Source organism: Sorex fumeus, unplaced genomic scaffold (assembly GCF_029834395.1).
Source record: "Sorex fumeus unplaced genomic scaffold, SorFum_2.1 ptg000125l, whole genome shotgun sequence".
Lineage (NCBI taxonomy): Eukaryota > Metazoa > Chordata > Mammalia > Eulipotyphla > Soricidae > Sorex > Sorex fumeus.
Genome location: NW_026606182.1, coordinates 3,381,548 through 3,395,245, shown reverse-complemented (window position 1 = coordinate 3,395,245; position 13,698 = coordinate 3,381,548).

Genomic DNA, 13,698 nt, shown 5'->3' with positions numbered 1-13,698 from the left:
GCGTGGCCTCTTGCCGGGTCCGGCCGGCCCACCCGCAGGAGACCCCCACCCCTCCCCGGAATCCAGTGGCATCTGCTGATCCCGTGCTGGGCCTTGAGGGTTCCCTGGAGGAAATCCGGCACACCTAATAACATGACTTTCTTTTTTTTTTTGCTTTTTTTTGGGGGGGGAGTCACACCCGGCGATGCACAGGGGTTACTCCTGGCTCTGCACTCAGGAATTACCCCTGGCAGTGCTCAGGGGACCATATGGGACGCTGGGAATCGAACCCGGGTCGGCTGTGTGCAAGGCAAACACCCTACCCGCTGTGCTATTGCTCCAGCCCCGACTTTCTTTTTTTTTTCTTTTTTTTCTTTTGCTTTTTGGGTCACACCCACCGTTGTTCAGGGGTTTCTACTGCCTCTGCACTCAGGAGTCTCTCCCAGCGGTGCTCAGGGGACCCTATGGGATGTCGGGGATCGAACCTGGGTCGGCTGCTTACAAGGCAAATGCCACCCTCCTTCTCCCCCCTCCCCCCGCCACATTGTACTATTGCTCTGGTCCAGCATGACTTCAAAAGCTCTTTCAAGCCTTAGAATGCTTCTTGCTTTTTGTGTCACACCTAAGGATGTTCCAGGGGTTACTCCTGGCTCTGCACTCAGGAATTACTCCTGGTAGTGCTGGGGGGACCCTATGGGATGCTGAAGATCGAACCCGGGTCGGCCGCGTGCCAGGCAAACGCCCTCCCCACTGTACTATGGCACTGGCCCCTAATGCTTGCTTTCCATCCTTCCCAGCCTTTTGAGCCATCTTGCCAGCCTCTGGGTACTGTCTTATTGTTCTTTGGTTTTATTTAGGGCTATATCTGATACTGCTGAGGGTCTGGCTTGGTCCCTGTTGGTGCTGGGGTACCAGTGAGTCCTGCGCTATTTTCTAGTTAATCCATTTCCGACGCTCATCGATACTCATGTGTGACCCCTGACAGTGCTGGTGGATCATATGGAGCCAGAGATCAAATCTCATCAGCCAGGCAGGCATCTTACCTTGTACTGTCTCACTGTCTCTCTGGTCCAGGAGTCTTCACAGAACCTGCCACCCCACCCTCCCTGTACCCACCCCTCCATCCCGCCAAGGAATGTTCATCTCTTTAAAAAGAGGAACTTGGGAAGTGACATCTGCACTTGTTTGTTCATTGCAGCACTCTTTACAATAGCCAGAAACTGGAAGAAACCTGAATGCCCAAGAACAGATGACTGGTTAAAGAAACTTTGGTACATCTACACAATGGAGTACTATGTAGCTCTTAGAAAAGATGAAGTCATGAAATTTACATACAAGTGGTACAATATGGAAAGTATCATGCTAAGCGAAATGAGTCAGAAAGAGAGGGATAGACATAGAAAGACTGCATTCATCTGGGGGATATAAAGTAACAAAGTATGAGATTAATACCCAAGAATAGCTGAGATCAGCACCAGGAGGATTACTCCATAACTTAGAGGCCAGCCGGGTATCCTAGAGGAAAGGGCAGTTCAGATAGAGAAGGGAGCACCAAATAAAGGATGTTTGGAGGATCCTCCCAGGAGGGGAGATGCATGTCGAAAGTAGACTATGAACTGAACATGTTTGCCACTCAATGCCTCTTTTGCAGACCACAGCACCCAGGGAGAGAGAGAGAACAGAAGGGAATGCCCTGCCACAGAGGCAGGGTGGGATGGGAGGGATGGGGGTGGGAGGGATATTATCCATGGTGGTGGAAAATGGGCACTGGTGGAGGGATGGGTATTTGATCATTGTATAACCAAAACCCAAGCACAAAAATGTGTAAACCTACAACTGTACCTCATGGTGTTTCACTGATAAAAATAAAAATTAAAAAATAAATGAGGAACTTGGGGCTGGAGTGATAGCAGAGCGGGTAGGGCGTTTGCCCTGCACGTGGCCGACCCAGGTTCGATTCCCAGCATCCCATATGGTCCCTTGAGCACCGCCAGCAGTAATTCCTGAGTGCAAATCCAGGAGTAACCCCTGAGCATCGCTGGGTGTGACCCAAAAAGCAAAAATAAAATAAATAAATAATAAAAAGAGGAACTTGAGGGGCTGGAGCAAGCCTTTTACGCAGTTGACCCAGATTGGATGCCTGGCATTCCATAGGTTTCCCTGAGCACCCCCAGGAGCAATTCCTGAGTGCAGAGCCAGGAGTAACCCCTAAGCATTGCCGGATGTGGTTCAGAAAAAAAAAAGAGGAACTTGACACTTAGGAATCAGGTCCAACTGGCTCTGGGTTGGTTGCAGCTGGCAGCGTGCCTAGCCTCAGTGTGGGCATGGTTAAAGGTGTCCAGCTTGAGGGGTGTGACCTTCCTCAACAATCTGGTCGTGGGTCCGTAAGGCTCTAAGGTGCAAAGCACTGCTTTGGGCATTGCAGAGGGTCCTCTGGGGTGGAGGGGGGTGGGGGAACCAGCTCCAGAAATCCTGGGTGAGAGGAAGGAAGAAATGGGAGCACCCGGGTTAAGGCAGTTAAGGTGCCCAGAGGGGCGTCGGGAGCAACCCTGAGTGTTGAATATTAACCCTAAGTGCTTTAGGCTTCATCAGTGAATTGCCCCCTTTCCTCCTCCCAGAGAAGCTTACGCTCTTGCTAGCATCCCTAATTTAGCTAAAGATTATCTTATCTTTAGGGGCTGAAGCGATAACATGCATCCCATATCATCCCCCCCACCCCAGCACCGCCAGGAGTAATTCCTGAGTGCATGAGCCAGGAGTAACCCCTGTGCATTGCCCGGTCATGGTCACGGTCCTCCCGTTGTTCATCGATTTGCTCGAGCGGGCCCAGTAACATCTCCATTGTGAGACTTGTTGTTACTGTGTTTGGCATTTCGAATACGTCACGGGTAGCTTGCCAGGCTCTGCTGTGCGGGCGAGATACTCTCGGTAGCTTGCCAGGCTCTCCAACAGGGGCAGAGGAATCGAACTCGGGTCGGCCAGGTTGGCTGCGTGCAAGGCAAATGCCCTACCGCTGGGCTGGAGCTCTAGCCCCATTGCCAGGTGTGACCCAAAAATAAAATAAAATAAAAAATAAAGATTATCTTTAACCTTTCCTTTGTGTTTTACCTCTCATTGTCACAGTTCCCCAAGTCAGTCTTGATTATTTATGAGTCAAAACTTTCTGGTAATTCTGAACTTTGTATTTGTACTGCTTTGTATTTGAAGTGCTGTATATTGGTACCCGCTTTTCTATTTAGCCTTTTATACTTTATTATAGCCTTTTTATACTTTACTACAGAGCAATGTTCTTTGGCTACACACAGAAAGACCATTAATGCTATGCTCCTGATATTTGGGAGTTGATTGACCTTGAAATATATCTACCCCTGGGCATTCGTCATGGTCACGGTCACGGTCCTCCCGTTACTCATCGATTTGCTCGAGCGGGCCCAGTAACATCTCCATCGTGAGACTTGTTGTTACTGTGTTTGGCATATCGAATACGTCACGGGGAGCTTGCCAGGCTTTGCCGTGCGGGCGAGATACTCTCGGTAGCTTGGCGGGCTCTCCGAGAGGGGTGAAGGAATCGAACTCGGGTCAGCCATATTGGCCGCTTGCAAGGCAAACGCCTTACCCGCTGTGCTATCGCTCCAGCCCCCATCATAATTACCCGACTCAGGCTTCAGTTGTTATTGTTCCTAATACCCCAAAAGAGAGGTCCTGCCATGGGACTGGAAAGGACCCAGGGCGAGTGGTGAAGCTCCCCTGGCATTGAAATGGAACAATCTAGAAAACATAAAGGCATGATCTTGATGCAAGCTGTTATGACTTAAGAGACAGCACCCCCAAGGGGAAGGACAGGCCTGAGGACTTAGTCTGGAATTTACGGTAAAAGCCTGGCTTGCTCTCAGAGCCCAGACAAGTAAGTGTTGGGATCTTTGTCTCTTACCGTGTTTATCCAAACAAGTATTGGTAACATATACAGCTAGAGGGAAAGATAAAAGCAGTGTAGATGTTCCTGGGAGACAGAGCATCCCCTTGAGTTACTCTCCCCAAGAGAATTTCCTCTGCCAAATGTTTATCTCCGTAAATGATCAATCACACCCATGTCCTTCCCTCAAGCCCCCTCAGATGTTCTATAAGTAAGCTAGCAGCTCTGCATTAGATGGGCCATTTTTACCATCAGGCTGTGGTCCTCTGTCTCCCGTCTGCCTGTCTCCCAGTTTGTCTCTCTGCTGGAGAGGCCTGGGGAGGCGGCTCTGGGCCACCGACCACGCAAGCATCATCGTCTCGGCACCGCGCCCACATTTTCTTTTGGGAACTCACACCTGAGCACCACCAGGTGTGGCCCCCTCCTCCACCAAATGGAAAAAGCAAGAAGGCAGGTGCCGGCGGACCATACAGGGCAGAGGGACGGGCGCCCCAGATGGGGGACAGGAGATTCCCCCAGTCCGAGGAGCGGGGAGCTGGATGAAGCAGGAAGTGGCATCCTCGTGGGGGCGCCAGGTGTAGGAAAGGAGCCTGCAGAGGTCTGGGGTGAAGGATGGGCACTGACTCCGCCCCCCACCGTTGCCCCCCTGACCCCGGTCTCTGCCCCCTCATGTCACACAGCAGCTCTCCCATGTGGCTGATGGCCAGGGCCTCCACTGTGAATGCAAGGATGGGTGTGGTGTCCCCTGGCTCCTCCTGGGGACTTAGTGGCCAGGCAAACAGGTGGCAGGGGTGCTATTCTGAAGACTTTGGGGTCACCTTCAGGGACAGTCTTGCATGACTGAAACACACGTGGTGGGGGCCGTCAGGGTGCCTCTCAGCCCTGCGCCAGCCTCAGCTTTGGACGGGCGGGACTTTCTTCTCTCTCCTCACTTGCAGAAGCGAGCCTTGACTTCTGCCACAGGTTAGACTTGAGAACAAGGCGGGGTTGGAGCAATAGCACAGCGGGTAGGGCGTTTGCCTTGCACGTGGCCGACCCGGGTTCAATTCCCAGCATCCCAGATGGTCCCCTGAGTACAGACAGGAGAAATTCCTGAGTGCAGAGAACAAGGCCTGAAGACCAGTTTAGACCAGTCCAGAGGCTGCAAAACTCCGGGGGAGGGGGAGGGTTGGAGTGATAGCACAGCAGGTAGGGCATTTGCCTTCCACGCAGCCAACATGGCCGACCCGGGTTCGATTCCCAGCATCCCATAGGGTACCCTGAGCACCGCCAAGAGTAATTCCTGAGTGCATGAGCCAGGAGCAACCCCTGAGCATCGCTGGGTGTGACCCAAAAAGCAAAAAGCAAAAAAAAAAAAACCTCCAGAGGGGCAGGGAGCTGGCGCCCACAGGGCTGGAGGATGCCAGTGCCACCACCTCTGCCTTCATGGGGTACCCCGAGCACTGCCAGGGAGAAGGTTTCCGACAGCTAGAGGTGCCTCGTCTGACACTCTGTCCTGCAATCCTGGGGCTGGCTTGGTGGGGCGGGGGGCTTGGGGACGTTCCCCAGCATCACCGTCATAGTTGCCTTTATTTGGGGGCTCTGGGAGTGTTCCTGGGGTGCTCAGGTGACCGTGCGGTGTTGGGTGTGAATCCAGGGCTCCTTCATGCAGAGCAGGTGCTCCAGCCCTCGGTGAAGTCTCCCTGGTCCCACAATGGCCATTATTGAGCACCACTGTGTGCCGTCCCTGGGCGGGGCAGATGTCACCGGCCCTGATCTATTTTGGAGCCCTGGAAGCCGGGGACAGGTCAGCTCAGTCCTCGGAGATCGAGGCTGGGCCCTGGAAGCTTGCCGTGGACGTCCGCCTGTCGGATTCGCCATGCGGCCTCTTCCAGGCTGCCCTAGTTTGCTCTGGAAAGAAATCTCTCTGTGACCCAAATAAATCTAATTAGTGGCACTTCCAGCTGGAAGACCAGGAGACCTTTTACTGCCTCTGGACTGCCCTGCCCTGGAGGAGGGAATGGGGGAGGGGCGGGAGGGCCGGTCTGTTCCCCTCCCCAAAGAGCTCCCCCCAGTTCCTGCTCAGGCTCTCCTCACCACAGCCAGTGCTCCTGGCACGGGGGGTCGTAAGCTTCTGGCCCCCACACGGACCTGTGATACTTTTAGTGTTGTTTCTGGGCTATACCCAGCTATGCTCAGAGCTTACTCCTGGCTCTGCACTCAGGGATCACTCCCGGTAGGCTCAGGAAAACATATGGGGTACTGTGGGGGTCAAACTTGGGTACACTGCATGCCAGGCAAATGCCCTTCCTGCTTTACTATCTCTCTGTTCCCCTCGTCCTTACCTTTTTGTCAAAGAACTCAGCCAGGGGGCCAGAGCGATAGCACAGTGGAGAGGGCATTTGCCTTGCATGCGACTCACCCGGGTTCGATCCCCGGCATCCCATAGGATCCCCCGAACACCACCAGGAGTAATTCCTGAGTACAGAGCCAGGAGGAACCCCTGAGCATCACTGGGTGTAAACCAAAAAGCCAAAAAAAAAAAAAAGAAAGAAAGAAAAAAACTCAGCCAAATCTCTGCCCTGCTGGGTACATTCCACCTAGCATGCTGAGATCTGCAAAGCTCAGGCCCCAACACGGGGTGTCATAGCTTACATCTGAGAAAACGGGATCTGGGAGGGCTGAAAGGGACCGGATAAGGATTGGTACAGGGGCCCAGCGCTTGAAACCACCCCCAGAAGGGAGATGAAGTCCTGGGGATGAGGGTGGAGGAAAGAGGACCGAGAGGGGCCCTGGGCACTGAGGAATAATGGGCTGTGGAGAGAAGCCTGGGGTGGGGGCCCCCAAGGTCCTCAGGGGCTCCATAGGGCAGGCAAGAGGCACCACAGGGTCCTCCGAGCACTATTGGGGGATGCCAAGCCTGAGCCAGGAGCAGCCCCCACAGAAGTCTGCCTGGGGGAGTCTGGGGGGGGAGTTCTGACAGAGGTCAGGGTGCTGGACATGGTCCAGGGGTGAGTGGGGTCAGGAAGGAGGCAGAATTCACTGGAGAGGGGCTGGAGCAATAGCATAGCAGGGAGGGCGTTTGCCTTGCACACGGCCGACCCTGGTTCGATTCCAAGCAACCCATATGGTCCCCTGAGCACCGCCAGGAGTAACTCCTGAGTGCAGAACCAGGAGTAACCCCTGTGCATTGCCAAGTATGACCCAAAAAGCAAAAAAAAAAATTCACTGGAGAGCTGTGTAAACTCACACAAAGTCGGGGGCACGGCACTCACAGCGGCGGTGGCTCTATCTCTCCTGCCGCCCGTGTTCGGTAGTCTCACCCTTCTGCCCCCCGGGGAGGTCGATGGTGATGGTCAGGCGGAGGAAGGAACGAGGGCCAGGCTGGTAGGTATTAGTCGTAGTTTATTCTGATTCCCTCTTCATCTGTCTCTCTCCCTTCTCTCTCTGTCTCTCCTCGTCTCTGCCCCCCATTCTTCCTCCCCCAGCTACTTCATTCTCCTTCTCCATCCTTCATCCTCCTCTTCCTTCTGATCCTCTCTGACCTCTCTTCTTCCTTCTGTCCCCAGCCCACTCCTACAGTACAGTTAAATCCTCTCTCCATGAGGAATTGGGGGAACAATTACATAGGTGCGGTCACAATCAATAGGGGTAGAGATCAACAGGGGTAGAAATCTTAGCCTCAGGGAAGACCGTTCCTAGGACAGATCCTTCCTCAGCAGGAGGACCCACCCTAGAGCATAATCCCATGGGCGTGCCTCTCCTCTCCTTGTCCGACAAGCATATAAGAATATAATATAAATCATTTTGTATGGATAGAGTAAGAAATATCTTAAACTCGGTTCCGGGGCCGAGACCTCCAAGCCTACTCGAATTGGAGTCGAGCATCTTCCACCCAGATCCTCCAAATTCCAGTAGGCGGGGGTCACACCCACCACCTGGCCCCCTGGCGCCGTGTAATCCCATCAGCGGCCAAGACTCAGAGACTATAAAATGCAGATCCCGGAACCAAAATGCGCCGCGCGACATCTTATCAAAACTTTTCTTTATGACATCTTATTATCTCATTCCTACTTTGGACAAACTTGCAGGCTATCAAATGTAGCCTGCCCACAGGGCAGAGTCTGGCAAACTCCCCGTGGCCTACCAAATATGCCAAATACCAGTAACAATGATGGGTCTCATTCTCCTAAAGAGCCGTGAATATAATCTCAGGGCTAGGATGAAAGAGACGTTACTGGGGCCTGCTCGAGGCAATCGACGATTAACAGGATGATGAAATGAAATGAAATGAAAATAGAATTGCTCTCCTAGGGCCATCTCGATCTCAGACTACGGTGCTCAGGCCAGATAGTCTTTCCCACCCCTAGCAGGATCCTAGTCTCGTCGTTACCTTTGGATCATGACAGCATTTGTCTATGATCAAACTCTTAACTTATAGTTAAGAATCGTGGCACTTTGGCCTGGCCCATTTCACTGCCAGGGTAGCTCTCTGCTTGCCCTGGGTCCATTCAGTCCCTCGTTGGGACCCTGCTTTTGGGGTGTTAGGAACCAAGGGCAACTGAGGCTTAAGTCGAGAAAGCAGATGCCCGGGAGTGAATAATATTCAAGGCCAATCAAATCCTAAATTACAAAGCATAATGTTAACGGTCTTCCTGTATCTATACAAAAAGGATATTACTTTAAGGTAAACTGTTCATAAGGCATAAGGAGAGGAGAAAGGCAATATTTCACTCATACATATAAAATCATAGATTTCTGGGAAACTGACCTTACAAATTAACAAAGTCTGATTAAGGGGAAAGCAGATTATCTGGGTGGGAGGGAGAGCATAGGGAAGACTGTTTACAGATAAACACAGTGGAAGTGGAAGTGCTTCAGGAGCACTGTGATGGGTGTAACCAGATTGATGGGTGTAACCAGATAAAACCTAAGCTTCTTGTAGAAGGACAAAGCAATTTTACCCAACAGAGAGCCGTCGGGGGTCTTGCCATGTGGTGGGCAGCTCTGGGCATGGCTGGGCCTTGCTCCAGCCTTAGGGAAGGGTGCCACCTGGCCCGCCATGTCCAGTAAGCCACTTGCAAGGGTTTTGATGAAGTGATGAAGTTCCTAGCAGTGCTTCCCGGGGGGCACAGGATTGCCCCCATGCAGCAAAGGGGGCAGGGCCGAAAGTGAGTGCCAGCTAAGTGACTGCCCTGGGTGGGCCTTGTGCAGGGGGCTCAGGGAGGCTGAGCGGGGATGTACCAGCAAGGCAGGGCTGACATCTGCTATGAACCGAGGCGAGAAGGGGGAGTTGGGCTGGAGCGATAGTCCAGCGGGCAGGGTATTTGCCTTGCACGCAGCCGACCCGGGTTCGATTCCCAGCATCCCATATGGTCTCCCGAGCACCGCCAGGAGTAATTCCTGAGTGCATGAGCCAGGAGGGCTGGAGTGATAGCATAGCTGTAGGGTGTTTGCCTTGCACGCAACCGGCCTGACCGAGCCGGGTTCGATTCCTCTGCCCCTCTCGAAGAGCCCGGCCAGCTACCGAGAGTATCTCGCCCGCACGGCCTGGCAAGCTCCCCATGATGTATTCAATATGCCAAACACAGTAACAACAAGTCTCATGATGGAGATTTACTGGGCCCGCTCGAGCAAATCGATGAATAACGGGAGCACCGTGACCGTGGTCCCCCCAAAGAATGAGCCAGGAGTAACTCCTGTACATTGCCGGGTGTGACCCAAAAAGAAAAAAAATGGGGGGGGGGCGGGGGTGAAGGAGATGCACCTCTATTCTCAGCACGCCTGCAGCCCCGGGGAACCCCCTAGCGTTTCCCTTTCTTGCCGCGTGTTATTTCCGAGGTTTGGCTCTCCTCCCGTCACTTCCCGGGCCTCCAGTGTTTCTCTGTTTTGGCATAAGCGGCCGGGATGCCCAGGAGCTGGCCCTGATCCTACGGGGCAGTGGAGAAAGAGAAAGATGCAATGTCCCACTTGCCCACTAGGAGGCAGTGCGGCACCGCGAGCAGAGGCAGAGACCCTGGTCCCGGGCGGGGCCGGGAGTCGACAGCGGTTTGAACACTGCGGCTCCCTGAGTCTTAGGCACCCACCTTCAATCTTGCAGGCTGGACAGCGACAGGAGGCCCCACCCCGCCCCGGACCATCCAGGTCCTCAAAAGGAAAGCAAATTTGCTCAGGGATTCCTCCTGGCTCTGCACTCAGGAATCACTCCTGGCCGTGGCTCAGCGGACCCTTGGGTCCACTGCGTGCCAGGCAAATGCCCTTCCTGCTTTACTATCTCTCTGTTCCCCTCACCCTTACCTTTTTGTCAAAGAACTCAGCCGTGTTGGCCGTGTGCAAGGCAAAAACCTTACCCACTCTGCTATCGCTCGGACCTCAAGATAAGATGATTTTCAGCCTCCTACCAACATTTTCCCCATGCAGAGGTTGGGTCCTACCACCAGCCCTGTCAGCCTGGGGTTTTCCAAGAACTAACGGTGAACTGCGGGCTGGAGCAACAGTAGAATGGATAGGGTGTTTCCCTTCCACGTGGCCAACCTGGTTTTGATTCCCAGCATCCCACAGGGCCCCCCGAGCACCGCCAGGAGTCATTCCTGAGTGCAGAAGCAGGAGGAACCCCTGAGCATCGCTGGGTGTAACCCAAAAAGCAAATAAATAGATAAAGGTGGACTGCAAAACCAAAACAACCTCCCACGTATGTCCTGAACAGACGTTTTCAAACGCCCAACATGGAGATAGGCCTTGAAGAGCATCAGACTTGGACCCCGCCCAACCCCACCTTCCAGGCGTCAGGCTGCCTGGGAAATGGGCACCGTGGTTAGGAGCCCCTGCATTGGGCTTGTCTCTGGTACCTCTTGGGAATGGCGTGTCTTCTTCCTCCGCCACTGCCAAGGCCCAGGGGCCCAGGTCTCAGGCAGTTTCGTTTCTCCGTTTCTGTTCTTTTTTAAATTTGGGTTTCTTTTTTCTTTTTCTGCTTTTTGGGTCACACCCGGCAATGCACAGGGGTTCCTCCTGGCTCTGCACTCAGGAATTACTCCTGGCGGTGCTCAGGGGACCATATGGGATGTTGGGAATCGAACCCGGGTTGGCCGCGTGCAAGGCAAACGCCCTAGCCGCTGAGCAATCGCTCCAGCCCTTTAATTTCTGGTTTTGGTCCACAGCTAGGAGTGCTCAAGGATCACTCCTGCTGGTGCTGAGGGAACCATAAGTGGTGCCAAAGGTCCAACCCAGGTTGGCCGTGTACATGGCAAGTGTCCCACCTGCTGTGCATCTCCTCAGTCCCCCAGTGTTTCGTTTTTTCTGTGCTTGGGGGTCATCCCCAGGGATGCTCAGGGCACCATGTGGTACCACAGATCAAACCCAGGCCACCCGCAGGATGTGGCGTTCTCAGCCCTTTGAGCCATCTCTGCCCCGCCAGCAATCACTGTTGTCCCCGTCCTCCCAGCCTGGTGGCACCTTACTGCAGAGCTCTCCTTTTGGGCTGGAGTGATAGCACAGTGGGGAGGGCACTTGCCTTGCACGTGGCCGACCCAGGTTTGATTCCCGGCATCCCATATGGTCCCCTGAGCACCACCAGGAGTGATTCCTGAATGCAGAGCCAGGAGGAACCCCTATGCACTGCCGGATGTGATGCAAAAATAAATACATAAATAAAGCTCTTCTCTTTATTGTGGTCATTTATTTTGCTTCAGGGCTCCACCCAACAGTGCTCAGGGCTACTTACTCCCAGCACAGTGCTTGGGGTTGCTCCCAGAGATGGTTGGGGGGGGGGCATGTGCTCCAGCCCCCTCAACCACCTCCCTTGTGTTTTGGGGGGGTTGGTTCACACCCTAACCCCTTGACTTTTGCCCTGCCCCCCATCACCTCTTATCCTTGGGGTGCAGTAAAGCTTGGATAGGTCACTGTGAAGACAGAGGCCAAGTTTGGGAGAGAATGGACATCCCCTCCTAGACCTGAGGGCGGGTTCTGGCCCCCTGGGGGACAGCCCCGCTGGGAGCGAGCCGAGCTCCTCGTGACCTGCTGCTGTCAGAACTTAAGCACAAGCACTGCCCCACACCAGTCACTAGGAGGGCAGCGTGGTGGTCAGGGGCTCCACCTCTGGGTCCAGAGGACCTCTCACCCCCGTGTGTGTGTGTGTGTGTGTGTGTGTGTGTGTGTGTGTGTTTTGGCTTTCTGGGTCATACCCAGCGATGCTCAGGGGTTTCTTCTGACTCTCCACTCAGGAATTACTCCTGGCAGTGCTAGGGGACCCTATGGTAGATGCCGGTGATCGAACCTGGGTCGGTTGCATGCAGGGCAAATGCTCTTCCCGCTATACTATCACTCCGGGCCCCCCTTCTCTGTTGAAGCCTCACTTCTCACATCTGTTAAATGGGAGTGATTTTTCCCAAGGAGGGCGCTTGTGAGCAGTGGCTGTACTGATGTCTCAACTCCACCTCTGGCCACACTGAGGACGCCTCCCCATGCTCCCCATGACTGAAGAATTCGGAGTCCTCACTGGAGACACTGGAGCCTTGAGCTGCATGTCAGGGGTCCCTGCCCAGCTGCGCCCACCCAAGCTCTTTTCTCCTTTTGCAGAGCTTCCTCCCATGTTGGGGGCGACTCAGCCCTGAGAAGGTGCTTCTCAGGATCACAGCCCCTCCCTGTCCCCCAGGTACCCCCAAACACACACACACACACACTTCAGACTCGGTGGCTGTTTTTATTATTAATATTATCTTCTCCTTTAAGCATCCCTTTAAGGGTGAAATGAAATCCAACCATTTACAGAGAAAATGATTTCCGAATGTACATATTGATTTTTCCCTTACAAAAAAAATAATACTATTATTATTGGTGTTCCGATATTATACATTTCCCGGGGGGCCCACCGTCTGCTGGGCCAACCCCGTTTCCCCAACCCATCACTTTCCACCTGCCCCCCCACCCGGTACCCCTCCATCACCCAGGGCTGGGCGGGCTCTCCAAGTCTGAGGTCAGGCCATCATAGTTCCAGGCTTCCCTGATCCGGGAGCCGGCCAGTGGGACTGGGGCGGCTGCATTCACATTGAGTTTGGCTTCCCTTTATATTGTGGGGGGACCCAGGGCCCCCTTCCCCTACAAATTCCCAGTGTATGATATGGTTGGACTTTCTTGAAACGCTGACGCCTCACCCTGGGCATCGGTGGAGGTGCCTGACAGCTGTCTCTTCCCCAGTGGCCAGGTCACTGTCGGTGGTAGCCCTGAACGCCCACTGCGTTACAGCAGCTGAGGGCGCCTGGCCTGGCAGGGGTGAGGAGGCTTCAAGAAGGGGGCTCAGGCCTGGGGTCCGGGCACAGACCAGAAGCCCCCAGAACTGCCTGGCCCTGGCTGAGGTGACTTTCCAGAGCCATAGGGACACCATGAGTTCATGGGTCCCTTTGAATCGTTCCCCCGCCCCCACAGGGACCTGAGGGGACATCCCCTGGGATGTGGGGGCAACAGAGTCCCCCATTAGCAGGCGTCCAACTAATGATGCATCTGAGGCTGCGGCTTGGCTCTTCCCCGGCCAGCTGAGGCAACGGGCACCCTTCCACCCCAGCCCCTCAGGAAAGTCCCAAGACAACGCCCAAGAAAGTCCCTGCAGGCAGGCAGGGGACAGGGGTGGGGGGCAGGGGCTGGGGAGGTAGTGAGCTCTCAGCTGGGCAGCCCTTAGGTCGGGAGGACTCGCATTCCTTGGACCGAAAGACACAGACAGACAGACAGACAGACAGACCGACCGACCCCGCGCCCCCTTCCGCCTCTGTGGCCGCAGAGCCCCGGGTCCAGCTCCCGCATCCACGCAAGCATCTATTTACAGGACACACAGACAC